This window comes from Athalia rosae, chromosome 2, assembly GCF_917208135.1.
Source record: "Athalia rosae chromosome 2, iyAthRosa1.1, whole genome shotgun sequence".
Classification (NCBI taxonomy): Eukaryota; Metazoa; Arthropoda; class Insecta; order Hymenoptera; family Athaliidae; genus Athalia; species Athalia rosae.
The window spans coordinates 8,327,939-8,347,696 of NC_064027.1; the positions used below are offsets into that span (position 1 = coordinate 8,327,939).

Genomic DNA, 19,758 nt, shown 5'->3' on the forward strand with positions numbered 1-19,758 from the left:
AATGCGGGTAAAATGCCTCACAACTGACGCCGTAAAATGCGGACGCTTGAAAAAAAATCACGTTCCATCGGGGCCCTTCTATCGAAATGCTTTCCGAGCGCTGAAAATTCTTCGAAACACGCCTCGGGGTTGACACAAGCACGGCGAAACGGTGAACGTCGATACCGACATCGAAAAGTCTCGAGTTCGACGACTCCCCTTTACGCCAGGAGAAGAATCTCTCGATACTCGCTAAACGTCCCCGGGGTCCCCGTGATTCAAAATCCCTTTCAGCTCTCACCTACAAGTACCTACATTGTTTGTTAACGTCACAAAGTCAGAAATATTTGGCGAATAGACCTTTCGTGAACGGAGCTACTTCGGATTCTAATGGACGGTTCGGCCCTTTTGTCGTTCCGTAGGACCATTAGGAAAATCGAGAAATGAGTAAAAGTACGAGTGGGTCGGCGAACCCGTCGATGAGATAAAAATAGGGGGTAGGTAGGGGGGGAGGGGGGGAGGGGGGGTACCGCAGAAGAGAAGGGCGGACCATTATGAGGTTTAAGGCGGTTTTATGGCGGTCATCATCTGCCGCTAACTCGTACGATTAACACAAACACCGAACACGCTCGCTACCTGGAGCTGCCCGGGCTCTTCGCTCTCCGAAGGACTTTCGTATCTTCCTGCGCGCAGAGCGTGATTCGTCTCTCTGGGTATCCTTCCGGGAAAAAGAGAAAAAAAGAAAAATAAGAAAACGAAAAGAATAAAATAAATATCTGGCGTATCGGAGCGGTCGCGGTGTTTGCCGTACTTGTCTCCGCGCCGCGTCACAGATCGAGAGTCGACGGTGCCGTACGCGCGAGTTGCTCTCCCTTATATTTATCCGACGTATACACAAATACGCGACTCGCGTGCAGGTGTTAATTGCACGAACGGACAGGGAGTCTAGTAGGTATATCTGGTGACGGGGGATCCTTGAATCTCGTAAAAAGAAAATTATCTCCTCTCCCTTAATTTTTGTTAACACTTTTTTTTTCGGGTCGGCAACCCGACCGACCGACCGACCCAAAAATATTTACGTACGTACGTACGTACATCGTACAATGTACGTAATAATTAATCTTCGAGCGAATCCATCTCCGAATGGAGGTAAAAATTTTCTCTCGTCCGCTTCGAATGCATAATGCGCACAATATTTTTCACGTGCGGAATCAGTTTATACGGAATATTATGAATACATATAGGGGTCGGGGGCTGTTCTAGAATTGATTACTTAGCGCTGACGGTAAATGCAGGTTGTCAGATCCACGTTGAAATCATCTCTCTCTCTCTCGAGAGAGAGAGAGAGTTGCGTTGCGGAGTGGTAAGTTAAAAGGTAACTTGCTGAGATTAGCCCGTGTACGTAGGCCTTCGGTCCTTCGACTCCGGCGCTTTGCCTGACCGGCTTTAAGGTTGGCGGAGCGTTGGAGGAAACGCGGTGCGGCGACCGCGCGATATACTCCTTCGCAGATGATAATCCGTCCCCGGTATGATTTCGGTGTTTGGGTGGTCCCACTCGTTACCTCAGCTGAGAGAGGAGAGTCGCCTGGCGCTCCGGCAATCAGCGCTCGCGTCCCTCCGTGCCTCCGTCGAGGTTTGATTGCGCGCGAGTCGAGGGCCACCTCGTACACGTTAAGTGAGATTAATTAACTAACTCTGTCCGGATAGGCGCTCTCCGACGCGTATGCCCTCCTTTTATCAACCTGGAACTGGATTAATCCGAGTACCGGTCGGCTAGAGTCACTCGGTCAGCTTCTTATCCCTCCCTCGAGTTCTCGATCGGGGCCGTCAGCGTCGAGCGCGAGGTACCTCTACACCCGACAGGACGAAAGAAAATCTGGCGAAGCGAGACGCGGCGCGAGAATCTGGGCAGCGAGAACGGCGGATCGACGAGCGATTCGGGTGATGCGGGTACAACCGTTTACACGTTGCACCGGTCGTACGTACGGCTGCGGTCGCGTTGCATAACAACGACCGCAACAACGACAACGACGACAACAACGACAACAACAACAACAGCAATAACAACATCAACAATCTGATGTAATTAAACGCAATGACAGAAAGTAATGACCCCTGGGAGAACGAGGGGAGAGTCGAGACACGGGTCGGTATATGTACGGGGTGGGGGGGGGGGAGCGGGGGGTGGGGGGAATAAATGACAGGACGAACCGCGTGCCAGGAAGCCAAGTTGGATTCGAGTCCAGCTCGCTCCGAGGTTCGGTACTCGAGAAAAACTTGATCTCGGATGAGCGCGTACGGCTGCTGCCGCTCGGACGGACGTACAGCGCCGGTCCGTCCACTACCTACCAATAGGACTGGAACCACCACTACGACAGCCGATGCCCATGCCGCTGCCACCAAAGAGTCTCGCGGACTCTTCGCCCGATGTTTCAGTCACTCTTTCCTTCTTTCTTTCTTCATTTTTAACCCTACCTCGCCCGTTCTTGCCTTCCCCTCACCCTCCCCCTCTCCTTTGTCTCCCTCCCTATAGTAGTTCGCTTTGGGATCTGTGACTCGCGGGCCAACTGCACTTTGGTGGTTTTTGCTACGATTTGGTCCGCCGAGGATCTCCCGTGCGAAGAGAATCTCTCTCCGTGATTCTTGGCAACCGTCGTTCGTTTCTCGTCTTATAAGTATACGATATATCCACGTTTGAAATTAGTCGTTACCATTAGTCACCCGCTACCCACGGGGGGGCAAAATGCAAAAGACTCGACACGATTTTCAAAGGTAATATCGGCGTACCTGGACGCGGTATAATTACTCGGATCATCTGTGGCTACTTAACACTTATTGTTAGAGACGGGCGGTAACGCGTGTTGAAATTTTTGACCGCGTTCCCGTAGGCTCGATTGATAAAGTGAATAAGAAAAAGAGAGAAGAGGAATTCTCAAATGGAAACTGGCGATAAGATCTGGGTAAATAAGCCCGACGCGCATCGCCGACAACTCGCCGGCTCATTTGGTATATTTATCCGATTTTTGCCGAGTAGTTTCACGCGCCGTATTCTCTACCTTGTGCCCTTTTGGTTAGCGGAGACAACCCGCCACGTTGACTCTACGCGTGTTCGAGACGCAGAGAGACAGAGGAAGATAGGATCTTTGAAACTAAACACCACACAACTACTGTAATGACGCGTTATACTACGTTCTCGCTGCTCGCACGCCGTACCGCCGACTGCAGGCGGCGAATTGTGAGCATCGGTAGCAAGAAAAGTAGTCTCTTTGCGGATTTCACGTCGTTATATTGTTTAGATAGTATAATGCAAGCGTACAATAATAATAATAATAATAATTCGAAATCGTTCGAAATAAACTCGAGTCCGGGGGACAATTGAGAACTGTACATTTGAGATATCGCTGTAATGCCTCAGCAATGCGATTCGAACGGGTTCAATTTAATCGGAATGAAAAGGGATAACTTTGTTCGATATAATTGCGAGGCAAATATATGCTGCACGGTTGACTGCTCGGTCTAATGCCTCCTATAGCTCGGGCGATTTTCAACAGCCGATAAGGCTTATTAATACTACGTGGAAGATTAGAAATCTTTTTCAAAGGATAAAACGGACCTAATGATCTTAACAACTGCGGTGGTCGTCGCGACGCAGTTGTTGAGACGGTGCGCCACCCCGCGCAAAGCGCTACCCACCTACCCACCTCCGACGTAAGGGGGGAGGGGGGACCGGATTCCCCGACCAACTCCCGGCTAATTCACTGGGAAAAAGTGAAATTCTTTTACACCGCGTACTACTATCGCGCTGTACCCGCAGCAACTTTTCCAACGGCCGCGCGGCAGGTAGGCTATAATACCCGACGATACTTTCGAACGTCGTCGACGAAAGAACCGCGCCACGGAATCATCCTCGTGATGCCGGACGCCGCAAAGACGTCGGTTTCAATCGCGGCGGAATGCGTCTCCTTCGTCGGGGTCGAGCCAAAAACTGGACGATGCCTTAACTCGAAATCGGGATGTCGATACGCTACAATGTGTTCCACGAGGGGGCCGTTCGTTCGCTCCGAACGATCTCCAAATATCCCGGTAATCGTCGACTCGTGACAATTGCCCGGGACACGGGTGAGCCACAGTTGCATCGGTGCAATATACCCACGTTTCCTTATTGCCGAAATTCGGTAATAACTGCGGCGAAATGTTTGGTGAAGAAAAAAAAAAAAAAAAAAAAAAGTTTCGCTCGAGATTTTATTGGAAGGAAGGAGGGTACTCTCGAGCGCGTAGGTATATCTCGTCGCCGTTGAACGTTAAGAGGAGGCGAAATACCGGAGGAGATGGAAGATGAAGATTTGGCCAGTTTGTATTCTCGGTCGCGCGGAAAGCCATCGAGGATCGTTGAGTAGTAGTCGTCGGTCTTAGGCAAAAAGCTAAACGTTGCTGCGGAGTAGCCGGTGGATGCGACCGAGGTGGTAGGCGAAGGCGAAGGCGGAGGCGGAGGTGAAGGCGGAGGTGGAGGTGGTCGTCGGGATGGAGGTGGAAGAGAGGCCCCGGAGGAGGGCTAAGTCGAGTCTGCGCGCGCGAGGTATGTCCTAACGACGTATGAGCGATGTGGGCCCGATGAGAAGGCATTTTCGAATGAAATTCAAACCATTACTCGCGGGCTGCGCGGCTGAAATCACAAAAATATTCGAGCGACTGCCCGGTTTTTAAGACCTCCCCGGACCCCGTCGCACCGGTCAAGGGCCCCTGCGCGCGTATGCCGCACAAGAAGTGTCAACTCAGCTCCGACCCGGCAACCGAACGAATCCCGCCGCCCTCTTTCCTTCCCCGCGAACGTACCGCCGCGCTCTTTGCCGAATATCGAAAAATTCGTACGTCTTCGTCGGACTGCGCTTCCTCCGGGAGCGACAGCTGCGGCTACGCACCCGTGCGCTAGGGGGTCTCCGATATCCTCCGCGGCCGATCGAGCTCGCAGCCCGGACCGTTTCCATTGCCCTTAGAAATGAAATTTCCATGGAATTTTCAGTCCGCTACGAGAAAACAAGCCGAACTTCGGGCCCATTGAAATCACCGTAGCGTTGGGCAGGAGCAGCGCTCGACGTTGTCCCTCGTCCCGTATACCCTCATCTTATTATTTTCAAAGAATCCCCCTTCGGTGAAATACGATTTCTCAATTCTATGGTTATATCTCGAAGATCGATTTCCATTTTTAAAGGCCCCTTTTTCACCGGGTGCAACCACCCGCACCCTTTCACAGTCGGTATATGGAACCACCTCCTTCCAGAGACCAGTCCATCCTACCTGTTCGTGCAGCCCTCGTGACCCCACGAGGGACTTTACCTGCGGGGACTCGCGGGCCCTACCGTCTAGATGTACGTGTATATGCACGTGAACTTACACGAGTATTGTAGGCGTATTGGCAACGTAGAGGCCTAGGCACGTCTACCGACGATAATTCCACGGCGTTCGTCAGCATTCAAGAATTCACGTCGCCGCATACCTGTACATGCCTCTACCCTCCTCAAATGACTTGGCACAGGGACAATTTGACAATAGCACCGGCCACAAAACTGCATTTTCTCCGTTTCGTTTTTCTTTCGTTTTTTTTTTCGTTTCTCTCTTTCGTCGCGTATATCCATACCAACGAGTACAAAATAACGCTCTAAGCAGAATCGTCTCTTTCCGAATCGATTTGAAACTCGACACAGGTATACAGGTATATATCCATACAATACGTAGTACGGCGAGCGCATATAGGGGAGACCGGGGCAAGTTGGAGGCTGGGGCAAGATGACGAATTGATTGTTTTTAGAATATTTTGACCGATAGCGCCGGGTAAGTTATCAAAAAGTGTTGAACACTCTTCTACGCAATAATATTTGCGATGTAGCTAGTGTGGCAAGGTCATCCGGCTTTTTTACGGAGGCATTGTGGTTTCGGACGTGTTCAAAGTAACATCTGAAGCTTAAGAAAATAGTTGTATACAACTACAGGTAAGCAAGATCGGACTTGTGATTTAATACTTTATTTCTATACGCATATAGATCCTAGAGATCATAGAATCTCCGAATTTTCACCAATGTACTTTTTGTGGGGTTCTTTTTTCGCAAATAGTAGCAAATGGGGCAAGATGGTGGGGGCAAGTTGACGGATCGTCCTTATCGAGATCTTTGCATGTTGTTTAGTTAATTGATATTTAGGCTACATACGATTGTGCAGCTCATTGAATAATTCGATAAATAAATAAATGAATAAATTTATTCACGATTCATTGTTGGCATGTTCTAATGTCGAAGGAGCAGCTCAGTTCGTTTGCGACCGGTGTTAATTATCAGTATACGTATATCTAAGCTAAACTACATAAACTATGCGTATTCGTATTTTCATATCTTTTATAGATTTGAATAAACTGAAGTATATTTTGACGAAAAAAGTATTTTTTTAGGCCCATTAAACCAAAATCTAATATTCGTCAACTTGCCCCGATAGGTTCGCCATCTTGCCCCGTGGTCGGGGCAAGTTGACGAATTTGCAGAATCTCGGAAAAATGGAAATTACGTAGTTTGTGAATGACCGAATTCAATGTCAATTTTTTTTTTAATAGCCAACATCTCATACTTTTGAAAAATACCAAAAGATTTTGAAATTCGCTTACAATCGATTAAAAAACCGCACTTGAAGCTTAACGTCTCCAACTTGCCCCGGTCTCCCCTACCTGTCCGTATTCACCTGCAATTTTTCGCTCGGGTCGCTTAGTAGCGGAGAACGTCAGGTATATTTTTATTAGCATACGGGTCATCCGAATACCGAATCCCGGCTCCCTTTTAAAAACGCCTCCAAATAAAATATCATCCGTTATTACGGGCTACGCGGTTTATACGGGACAAATTGCGTGTACCTACGCATACCATTATATCGTCGTACACGCGGGAGACACTCCATCAAAATTCCTCTCCGTCGCGTCCAAAACATATACCGAGCGACATCGAGCCGACGGATAATTCGGTTACGTCTCTACGCGTACAACGCGGGGGAAAGTATACGGAAAATAAAATAAAAAAAAAAACAATTCTTCGTCTCGGACGCCGCGAGGTTTCCTCAAACGGTTCGACCGAGAGGATATCGTCCGTCCGCCATATTGGCGTTTGGTATTTCATCCTGTGGTCCCACGCCTCGCTACGGCGGAGTCCGTGAAGTCTAGGTGGAGGATATATTTATAATAGAGAAGGCATTCCTGCGGAGCCAGCGGGGGGGCCCGAAAGGACATGGGCTCGTAATGGCCGACTACTTTGTCTATTTTGTTTGTCCGGCTGGTTGCTTTATTGGGCCCTATTCGGAATAATTATGACGTTATTCCAACAGTTTGTCTTCATTGTTAGCTCCTTGGCCGTAACGATCGGCAGGATACACGGAGTTCGTAACATAGGTACGTACGTACGTACGTAGAGATAGGTGGAGATCACCGTTCTATACGACGCCGATACGTCGCAGGGTGTATGTTATACGATATCGTATATACCGCTGGAAAGAGGGAGCGCGTAAGCCGAACGTATAGAAACGGAGATTACATTTTTTTAATTAGCTCGCGATAGGGCCCAATTTTCAGCGTTACGCTCCGATCTCTAGTTCCGTGTGCCGGCGGTGCGGTACGCGTCCGTTCGGCAGCGCGTTGTCTCCGCGGGGGCGCGGGGCGAAAGGACAAAGATAAATCATTTTTTTCTTTACCATAGAAACCCCGGGCCCCAATTAATCCAATTTCAAAAAGCTTCGAGGCGCAATTGAATACCGTACGAAAATGAAAAAAAAAAGAAGAAAACCGTCAACGATTTACGGAGAAAAATTTTCTGCAGCGCTTCGGAACGTTTGTTCTTGAACTTTTTTTTTCACTACATACATCATTTCGAGACAACCGCGGTTTGCGTCGCTCCTTTATACGTTCGCCTCGCTGCCGAGAGTCACGGAGTAGTTTGTTTGATTTTCGTAGAAACTGAACGGTCGCCGGTCTTTCATATCTACTCATAATCGGCTGACCTTCGCATACTGGCCATTCCCCGGGCGGGCAGCCCGACTCCACGGCAAAGTAAAGCGTGGCGGGTTTTTATCTCGCGGGACCGAAGCCCGCGTTCGCTAATGACCCGCAGATACGAGAGGGGCCCAACTCCAACGTTTGGGACTCGCATACCGATGGAATATGCCGCTGCGCGAGAACGGGGGGTGGGGTGGGGGGGGGGGGGGGGACCCCCCCGTTTAAGGGTGCGTCCACACTCGATGCTCGCGCGCGATCTGTTCGATCGTGTAAACTTCCGGACGCCTCTAACACTCAACTGCACTTAATATTTTTACCCGTACACTGAATATGTACATTTTACATCATCGCGCCCGCCCGGGGTATACGGGTAATACGAGAATTTTACTATTCATACTCGATCGGCTTCGGCTCGCTACGATCTAGCGTGTCTCGAGAGAGAAAACGGAGAAAAAACAAAAAAAAACAAAAAGAAAAAAAAAAAAAAATGGGTTCAGGGCACCGGAGAGAACGCGGCAGCGTGCAAGCTGGTCAACGGTTTGTGGGCGGTGGGAACCCGGCGATAAACCAGATATATATGTATAAGTGTAAGCGCGCCTGCATATAAGCAAGGAGAAATCCTCGAAGGATTCGATACCGGCCAGACTTTCGACTACCAAAATGTTCTAAGGTCGAAGACCCGCGTATACGCGTACTTACGTACGTGTGAATTACGTTCGAATGTTCGATATACTCGACAGTTGGAAGAACGTAGGAAAAATGGAAATTATTTTTTGCCGGGGAAAAACCACAAGTATAGCATCGAGTACGGGGGGGGAAAAGAAAAAAAAAAAAATAGAAAAAAAACAGAAGAAAAAGGACCACCCCGTTTTCTCGTCGTTTTGACATATTACAAAAATAATGAACCCGGCGAAATATTTGACGCGGTATAATTCTCGGTCCGAAAATCAATTATCGAGCATGTCATGCGAGGGACCGAGGCAGCTCTCGGTAGAGGAGGTTGTACGTACGTGGTTAACATGTGAGCGGGCGTATATCATCGGACGGTCGATCTCAAAGTGAATAGTATTATTTGTTTGAGTTAACGGCAACGTCACGTGACTCGTATAAATCAATTGTATGAACAAACAGCGAGGCAACCAACCGAATCACCGATCGATACGCCGCTCGGTTTCGACCGATAGAGCGTTCCTTCTTTCTTTTTTTCATTTTATTTCATTTTATTTTATTTTATTTATACAACGGGTTTTGTTTGAATCATTATTTTTCCTCTTGCCTCTTCGGCTACTATACTCGTTACCGGTGAAACGGCAAGGAGGGCATAAAACACGAAGAATCATACGCCGAGGATCACCGCGCGTATAGTTATACGTATACGCACACGTAGGGTTTCACGGCGTAACGTCAAAAGGTACCTACGTTCCTCGGTCACTTTATTACTCATACATTTCGAAACACAACCTGCCCGCAACTCGAACGTGTGCACAACCATGAAGAGGTGTACGCACGGTATACGTTACATGCACCGCCTCTATACACACACACCTGTAGATGTACGAATATTTTTACCACACAGACCCACCCTATGGACATATACATGTATATATATATCACCTTTCGGACGCAAGCGCCTGCAATTATATACGTCTGGTGTGTACGATCAAGCGCGTTATATTTACATACCTATACGGCGGCGGGTATATCCGCGCCGGTAATAATAGTCTCGTTGTATTACGGCTCAGCTGGTACCGGCTTATAACACCCGATTCACATTCGATTCGACCCTTGAAATCGTTACGATTGCGGGTAGAGCCAGCCCTCGCGTTTATTCGGAACTCCGAGGAGATCCTCGAGTCATCGAAAACCCCGTTGCCCTCGGACCCCGGGCCCAGCCTGGGTACACATGCCCTGTGCATATACATATATATATACGTACACCAAGTTTGTTGCGTATAAGGTGTAGGGCGGTGTGGAAGAGGAGGTTGCGGGGGGGTGCGGGGGAGGGAGAGGAGGAGGGAGAGGGGGGGAGGATCGTAGTCATTGAACAAACGTTCCCGGGGCTAGTGGAAACTCGAGGGAGGTGAGGGGGGGTCTCTTCTCTTCTTCAATGTCCCAGTAACACAGAGAGAGAGACGAGGGGGCGACCGGCGCGAAGGACCCCGCGCGTATACAGTCGGCATAAATTAGGCGACGCGGGGGGTTCGGGACTCTCGAAGAGAGTCTCTCTCCTCCTCTGTGGGCAGCAATACGGCTGGTGATGGCGCGTACCGGTGAAATTCGGAGCCCCGACTGCGGGCCCGCACAGCTTCCAAACTATATTGTGCTTGGATTAGATTTATTTAGGACCTAGACAAACACCGGGTCCCCACATATTTTTCAACAACGCCCGCCGAACAACTTCTGAGAACTGTCATTCCGCCGGCGGTCCTTCTCCGGCGTTACTTGATTTATCAATGCACGGAAATACGTCACTCTCCTCCGACACACGGGTAACCAACCCCTTCGAGCGTATTTTCTCACCCCCGATCACCCGCGCCCCCTGAAAAAGAAAAAAAAAAACAACGCCCGATAGTAAAATCGTGGAAATTCGAAACCGTTTCGATCGCAGGATCGAAGAATCCAACTTGGATCCTTCGATCACCTCGTTCACCTCGTTCTTCGGGATCCCCAAGTTTGGGTCTTCCTCCTCCGTTATTGTAATCCGTAGAAATATAAAATATTCATAAATTAGACTCTCGTTTGGTGGAGAGTTTTGAAATCAAGGGGGGGTTATCGGTGATTTTTATTCTCTTATTTCGAATAAACCATACGAGAGAATGCGACGCTCGCGTCTCGAGATCTGAGAATCAGAAATGTCCGAGTGAATTAGTGTCGGTAGTGAAAAGAAGAGAGAAATTTGCGCTTCGTCCTTTGTTTGCGCCTGCGCAGGAATGCGCCCGGTCCCCGAAGCCCGGGATATGCGGGGTCCCGGGGGGCCCTCCGCGAGTCCGAGGGACCCGAAGCCGCGCCCGATGGCATCTTCTCCGTCGCACCTCCGAGAGAAAAGCCGGGGGTCCCTATCTTTCCGAGGAAGGTGGTACGGGGCCCTGCACTGAGCCCCTTTGGAGGGCCCGGCATGACATTAATTTTGAAATATTATTTGGGCCCCCTCCCGCGGCGCTCTCTTGCGGGTGTGTCGGGTCGCGTGCGTGTGTATAATCTACCGTCTGTAACACACCGAGAGAAAAATACTCCGAAACTCGACCTAACTTATGGAAGCTGGGGCTCTTTCCGTCGTGAGCTATGGATGATAAAAAGAGGTTCTTTCCTCCTCCTCCTCCTCCTCCTCTTTTTTTTTTTTTTTTTCCCCCCGCGTTTCTCTTCTCTTTGTCTCTCTCGTTCTCGACTCCTCTTATTCACCTCTCCCTCGAATTCGTCGGTGCGGACGTTCGGTGTCGAGTGAGGAGAGAAGAGAAGGCGTGGTGGGCGCGCAAGGGTTGCCCTTCGTCCGGAGAAAAAGGGCTGCGGACATAATCCCCGGGGATGGGATACCAGACGACGACGACGTAACGCGAAACCACCGGATAAATTCACTACCTATCGCCTCCGCTCAATTTTATCCGCTCGTACGCGTCGTATACGTAATACGTACAACTGCGGGACTCGTAACGCGCGTTCGCGCGATACATTCAAAACGGCGATCTGGCGTCCCGCTTTCGCGCGGACCGCGTCGCTTGCATTTCATACAATTTTTCCATAGATAAATAGCTCGGAGTAAAACTGTCCGCGGCATTCGTATACGAGGACGTCGGGCGCGACTCGCGATATGTACGTACGCGTGTACGTGTACGTGTACGTAGGTACGGTGCGCTCGGGGTCCACCGTATTATCCTGAATCCTCGACGTCTTAATCGCATCGGTCGGTAGGTTGTATATACGCCCATTTCGCGGAGGCGCCGCGGAGAACACATTGTTCTTAATCCGGTACTCCGCGCGCGTTGCCGCTATAAGTTTCTCCGTCTCTCCTCCGAGTCGCGTGCAATATCGCTATACATACGTACGTACGTACGTACGTACGTTACCTACGCCACGACGCACACACCCTGTCGACCTGACGCAACGTGTACGTTGCATACGTACGGTACGTAACGCGTGCACGAGGAGACGCGTAGAGAGCGTATAACGTGATATATAAATGCCCGCATATCGCGAAGCGTAGCAGCTCTTAGCGGTCGGGTACCTAAGATACGCGCGTTTTCCTATCTCGACACTCGCGGTTCGCTTCGCGCTAGCTGTCTCTCGCGTTCCGTAGAGGACTCAGCGACGAGCGTACAACCGATACGATATACGCACGTATATACCGCGGTCCTCGCGATCTCCTCGCAATTTCTACTCCCTCACCCTCACCCCCCAACGCCGAGCGATTATATTCCCTGGGAGTGTGCGGCGTGTACGTGGTATGTATATAGACACACACACACACAGGTATACGTGTACGCGGGGGTATGATGTAGCTACGTTCGCGACGTATCCTTCTGTAGCACCGTAGATGTCCGGGGCGACGACGGGTTGTAAGGTTGTAAGGCAACGCGTAATGTAATGTAAAGCACGGTGTATCGTGTGTATGAGATTGAGGGCGTGGGGCCCCTGGGCCTTACCGCGCTGGTAGGAAGGGCTTTATATACCGAAGCGGCTTATCGGGCGCACATCCCTGCATGCAGATTAGCATAATGTCTGCCGCACCGCGCGTATAGGTAGGAGGTGGAACCCTCAGCTCGGCTAACCCCCTCGTGTATATGGATGCGGCCGCGGTGGTAATATACCTATATAAACCGGGTACGGCGTACCGCGACCGTACGAACGCGGGGCGTGGGGGCTGCGATTATAATATAATAATAATGGCAACGGTAATGATAATAACAATGATAATAACAACAACAACAACAACAACAACGATTATAATGATAATAATGAAGGAAAGAAATCACCCTAGGCGTTCTTGCCCGCGCGCCGCGGTCCTCGTCGACGTTGCGCACCGTCGACCGGGCCCGTGTCTATACGTGTATAACGCGGCACGTATGTAGGTACGCCGTAGCTTCGCTGAGGCCATCAGCCATCACAAGAGGCGAGCAGCTCGCGCCACGCTGCCCGGGACCCGCAGGATAGCAACTGCGGGATCCACTTGATTTCACCAGCCCCGATCAACGCCGAGGATATTTCACCTTTTCTTTTCTTTCTTTGGTATTTTATTATTTTATACTTTTTACTTGACGTGCTCCACCGTATATACAGCGTACACACATACGCGTACGTGTACACTTCGTCTCTTTTCCTTTATTTTATTTCACTCGATTCGTTTTATTTGTTTATTTGTTTATTTTTACTTTTTTTCTCACGATACACCCGTACAAATATATCTGTCCGAAGCGCACGCGATGCTGAAATTCAATAAATTTCATAGATGAATCGGATCGCAGTCGGAGAAACTTTTTTTTTTTTTTTCAACCCAGAAATTCGCGCGATCGTGTTTCCGACCGCGTTCGGGCCAAAGTTCGTAATTATATCGAAGCGACACGCGCTTTCGTAAGCGAATTACCTCGCAAATGGTAAGCGAGTGAGAAGGACGAAGAGAAAAAAGCGAAAAAAACAAGAGGTGGAATCAAAAATTGTGAAAAATAAATAAATAACTAAATAACATAGAAAAATGATACGAAAGAGAGAGAGAGAGAGAGAGAGAGAGAGAGAGAGAAAAGGGAGAAAATGGAAAGAGAGGCTGCTACGCGCGCACAGCAACAATACGGTCCCTCGCGCGCGGTGCATGACGGGGCCGGAGTCGAGTTGTGGGCCCAAGTCTCGAGCAAAGCGGCCCAACCTTGCTGCCACTGCTATTATGGCCAATAATTCATTGAGTGACTGCCAAGCTCTCCGCCGGCCAATGGTCCAGTCGACCGTCCGCGGTGGACCGATCGCCGCACCCCTCGAGTACCTACTCGCGTATGTATTATACATATATTATATTTTACCCACCGATCGGATGAAATTCTCAAACGTTGCACCGGCACCGGCACCACCACCGTCATCGGCAACGGCAGCAGAGAAGCACCACCGATGCCGGTGTTATGCGCGGTGCAACAACCGCGCGCGCGGGATATTGCCAGAATGCCGGGGAGCGATGTAGCGACGTATTGCCCAATAAAAATGAATTATTTGACCCTTTACCACATTATTTTGTATCATTTATCAAAAACATTGTGGGACCTATATAATACCGGCGTACACATGCGCGCGAGCGACTCGAAAATGAGAGGAAAAAAAAAAAAGCGTCGCCGGGGAATATAATTTTATCCGTTTATATATTTATTTTTTTTTTTTGTTTCATTTCGTTCTCTCGATTCGCGAACGAAACGACTACCCATGCGCGACGTGTCCGGATCGATGTCCGTAATATTTTCGAAGGTGACAAAACTGCGATTCCCATTTTCAGGAATAAACGATGGCGATCGCGCGAGAGGGGGAGGGGAATTTTAATTACTTCCTACGACCAGCGTAAATATCGCGTTGCGTAATAATAAGTAAGGTACGTTATCGTTGGTTTTGTTGAGGTTGCATAAAGTATAAAACCAGGTTTGACGGTTCGCGGGTAATATTAACGACGGGAGTCGCGCTCCGCGCGTTGCAACGTACGTTGCGCTCGCTAAGCGTAATATGATCTTTGACGTGCACCGCGTAGCGTACACCGCGCACGTAAAACGGGGTAAAACATTATCGGCGCGACTGCCGCCGTACCGGACGCCGCGGACCGCTGCGATACACAGCACTCCCTGGGACCGAGGAATGTGCCCTGAGTTTCAGCGCTGCTAAAGCGCACCCTAAAGGACCCTTTAGGCGTTTTAAGATCTGAATCTCGATCGCGTCCGTTCGCCGCAACGGTCTACACGGGGTGTCTTTAAAAAAATGTATTCTCTGAACTTGTCCGCGCGAGAACGCTTTCGCTCTACCTTCTTATACGCGGGTATACATCTTACGTACACAGTACAGTACTGGTATACAGTACCGGTGCCTCGTGGGTACTTTTTTGACCCTGTCTTCCTCCATCGAGTGCCGACAATTTCTGCATTTTCGTAATAACGTACGTGCGTAAGCCTTTACGCGCACACCTCTGCGGTGCGGCAGGCGTGTGTATTAAATTCGAAGAAAGTCGTTTCCCCTTTGTCTCCTATCGCCATAGCGGTTCGACTGTTCACGTGCAAGTTTATTAGCCGTTTCCCTTATAAAGTTAACAAAGGAACGTCGGACGTTACGATCACGTCGGATTGCTCGGTTTTGATTAGTTTGAAGAGATTTTAGAACGCGAGTTATACACGCCCGCACTCTGGCGCGTCGGAGACTTCGACGCTCCCGCGCCGCTGTAGGAAGGGAGTTTTCTCCGCGTCGACGAAAGCTATATTACTCGTTTCGTAGCGTACAGCTATGCAGCACCTATGCGGTAGGCAGGCAATGGCACCGAACGGCCGCAAAAGCAGCGAGGAGAGAAAAGTCAGAGGAGACGGGGTAAGGCGGCGAGGAGCAACGAGGTAACAACCCGACTCAAGTTTAAAACATTTTTCTAGACATCTCGGACATCTGTCAACGTTAACCATTGTACATAGACGATTTACTGCAAGTGCCCCGCAAAGACTTGGTCTTTAAAATATTTCACGTATGTACGCACTACCTTATATACCTACTCGATGCAGCGCCGTGGCTGGCTACGTTACAACCGTAGGAAAAATATTCACGTATGCCGATTGCACGCTAGTCGAAAAAAAAAATTTCTCTCACCGACGCACGTGCGTAAAATGTCATCGAATATTGCGTCTTGGGTATACATATATATATTAAATATATGCGAAGTCATTCTCACATCTCCCTGCACCCCAGACGTCGTTACGGAGAGACAAAAGTTGTCGAAGAAATTTTTTTTTGTTTCATTTATAATTTTTCCCTCAAATTCTCAAGTAAGCGGAGAATCGAAGCGAGGGGGCTAAGAAGGGATAATTACAGAAGAGCTCGGTGCTTCGCCTTTGCGGAGAGAAGAAGTCCGAAGAAGAGATAAGAGTACGGCGATAACGATTCGGCCCTGCGGGAACACAGTCTGGTGGGTATGTACCGTGTAACTGTATATATACCTACGTTACGCGGAGGTTCGTACACGTGTAACTCGTGTATATTACGAATACATCCCTCTTGTGTCGGGTACACAGGACGTATATTCGGGGGTTCTCGGAGGAGGCCGGTGGTAACACGCACACGCACACGCCACCATCTCAACTTCGATATAAAGGTTAAAATGGGGACCCATGCGCGGAAATTAGCATAAACCGATCTCTGTGCGGAGATCTCCAAACGAAAATATTATGTATTACGGGCTCACCATCAGCGGGCGCGCGCGCGCGCGCGGACCTCGTGGGTCTTCTTCCTCTTTTCCTTCTTCTTCTTCTTCTTCTTGTTCTTCTTGTTCTTATTCTTCGGGGGCTCCGTCGGTCTAAAGGACAGGCCGGGCGTGGCAGCTATAATACGCCAACGAAGACTCCGCGCTCTCGTACCGCGGGCTCATCTTCTTTTTTCAAATTGTATACTTCTAAACGGAACCATTCCATCATACCGACACCGTATACGCCTCGTCGATAGACGCCCGTACACCGCTTCGTACATCGGGGTGACACGAACGAATCGTGTACGTAAGTAACATATACACGCGTCGCGGACGCACACCAGCCCCGCACCTGCGGCCTCTCATACCTCCCGCGCGAGTATACGTTCCTACCTACCTGTACAGCTGTACCGAATCTCGAACGTCGGTTCGCCGGCGCTACCGAAATTCTCATCTCGCTCTTCCTTTTCACCTTTCTTCCATTTTTCTAACTCGAACGATCAACAGGTGCCATTTTGATTCCTGCATTCTCGTTGTTTTTTTTTTTCTTTCTTTCTTTCTTTCTTCTACTCTCATTTCGAGCGAAGGGAAAATCAGTTAGCGAAGGATGATCTCCGAGAAAAAAAAAAAGGAGGTAACCGGCGGGCAAAAATATAATTCTACAACACATGGCTAATGAGGCCCGTTGAGAAACAATTAAACAAAAGTTTTCACGTGCCTTATACGTAATTGCGGTGGGTGTGCGGAAGAGGGGCCATAGGACGTGTACGTACGTAGAATACCTACCTTTCTACACACAGGTCGTCGTTGGGTAGATACGGGCTACAATACGGTGTGTATACGGTAAACGGTAGCATCTTGAATTTTCGCACGGTGGAAGAACAACGGGTTAGGAAGAGGAGGGCCATTAATGAGCTGTTAAGTTGGCTACAAACCGTAGTCGGGGGAGAGCGAGATTATTTTCCGGTGTATATCGGTAACGTTGTACACAGGCAGGCAGGGCCTCGGTGGATCAGGATCGGCGATAAATTAACAAAATACGAGCGAGCGAGCGAGCGAGAGTGCGTCAAAGTTTGTCGGAGATTGATCGCGCGGCTGATAAGAATTTAAACGCGCTTACGCGGGCGTTGTACGGGGGTCCTGGTAACGCGCGGTTAAAATCGAAGTATAAATTAGCGACGCTCCGCCGTGAAAAAAAGTAAAGGTGTAGGTATGTACGCGTACGACGAAAATAACGAGGGTAAAAGAAAAAAAGAAGGAAAACAAAATAGAATCCAGCGGGGTCTACCTGTCACGCTATTAATTACTGATAAATGACCGACGTCCGACGACGGACGTGACGGTGAACAGAGTAGACGTCGGTTGAAATAAAACCACTCCGGACGCAATCGATTGCGCGAGCGTTGAGCGTGTAACAGCGAATCGATTCGAAGCGTTACTTCGAAAATCTCAACACTTTTGATCGGCTCAGGTCGCAACGATCGATTCCCGGGTATACGATAATTCATTGAGTACCTATACAGCGGCAAAGTCCGCGATGAGCCAAAATCCTCAAATGCGCGCTATCGCCGCTCGCTATGTACGGTTGTACACGTGTGCGTGCAGTACACAGTGTGCGCCCCCCCCCGAACACGAATGACTTTTAAGTTAAATTGATATTTCCGCGAAAACGTAATTAGCGTTACTTTGCAGATAAGTGCCGCGTATCCTACATATCGGCGAGGCGGAGGTGGAGAACTCGAACGCGGCGATGTCGAGTCCTACGTACACTCGTACGGTCGAACCGCCTATACTAACGTACAAGAATCCGGGAACCTGCGCACGCTCTACATCTACTCCTGGAAGTAAGGAGGAGGATTATTTTTCCCTCAGGTTCACCCTTTTCCCTCTATTATATATACTCCTCGGTTAATGCCCATACATAGACCTCTAAGGTCGTACACTCGTAGAGGCGACGTGCGAACCTCGTCGCTTCGTCGCACCACGCGGTAAAGAGAAACCGGCGAGAACCGCACCACCGGCTAAGCGCACTTCTCGCTTCACTCGGAGCCAACGCTCGTGAAACGGCAAGAACGGCAGCAACGCGTACGTTGTACGTATACCCTCACCACATCCACGTCCCTCGTACGCGCTGCATTCATTTATATATATATATATATATAATAGATATAAGTATACACACGCACACACGAGGTACGTTATACACCTAGAGAGAGAGAGAGAGAGAGAGAGAGAGAGAGAGAGAGAGAGAGAGAGAGAGAGAGAGAGAGAGGAGAATCTCATGCACCGCGCAGCGCATTAAACTGCACGAAGACGAAGTGCAGCACCGCAGCGCGATAGCTGCGGTATAAGTGCAGCGCGGGGTTTGTATAAAAAGGAGCGTGTCGCGGTGGAACGAGAAGTTTCGGAGGGAAGTAGGAGGTGGAGGCGAGGTGGGGTGGGGTGGGGTGGGGGGGGATTTTAGTTAGAAGGGGGAGGTTATATATACCATAAAGATTTCCGAGTGTATTATTACCGGATTATAATAATGATGATATTGTTATTACGCTCCTAATGCAACCAGCTCTTCAACGAGGGATTATATTGGGGAAGTGCGCGCGAAGGGGATCTGCTTCACCGCTCGATCTAAAAGCGAGGATTCGAAACGAGAAGGCGTACTATAAAAACACCTCGTAAGTTCGACGCCTCACTTACTTCCCCCTTCCTAATCGTCTATTTGTTACCGCGTTATTACGCATATATACCTGCTGCATAAAACCAGTTACACCTCGGGCGTACGCCCCTCTTTTTCGACAAATTTGAAAACCCGCGGAGTTTCGACAAACGAAGGATTCGTACAAATTTCACATGATATCCGTGTACAGTATATATACCTCCTTCTTTTCGTTCCCTATACTATACATCCGAGACAGAGTCGATCGGTTCTCCGGGATAGAAAAAACGATTGACCACCGCGCGTAAGCATTTCAGCTGCGATACAAGCTATCTGTGTACACGGGGTACACGTATACCTACCTACCAACCAACCTACCCACATAGTCGTATATAACAAAGATACAAAACGAATCGTGATGGCGTACGAACGCGTCCCTGCCGTCCCTCTCTCGCATACACACCGCGGGATGGACTCTATTCAAAGTATAATTGAGCGAGTGTAACGAAGCTTTACAGATGATCGGATAAAATGAAACGACGATGTCCTTGAACACGGACACGCGGACGATCGTCGTACGTACCTCCGATCGAGAGAACTCGAACTCACTCGCTCGCTCTCACCGGCGCGGCGACGGCGGCGGCTCGTTCGCTCCTCGAAATGGATCGAGGCGTAACAGTGATTAACGCCAATTAATAACGTATCAATTACCGT

The 19,758-nt window shown here is 49.4% G+C and overlaps 1 protein-coding gene across 1 annotated transcript in view; it reads left to right on the forward strand.

Annotated features, from left to right (window-relative positions):
* LOC105693973 (cadherin-related tumor suppressor) overlaps nt 1-19,758 on the forward strand; it is an 88,763-nt gene that overhangs the window by 7,536 nt on the left and 61,469 nt on the right. The window lies entirely within an intron of this gene.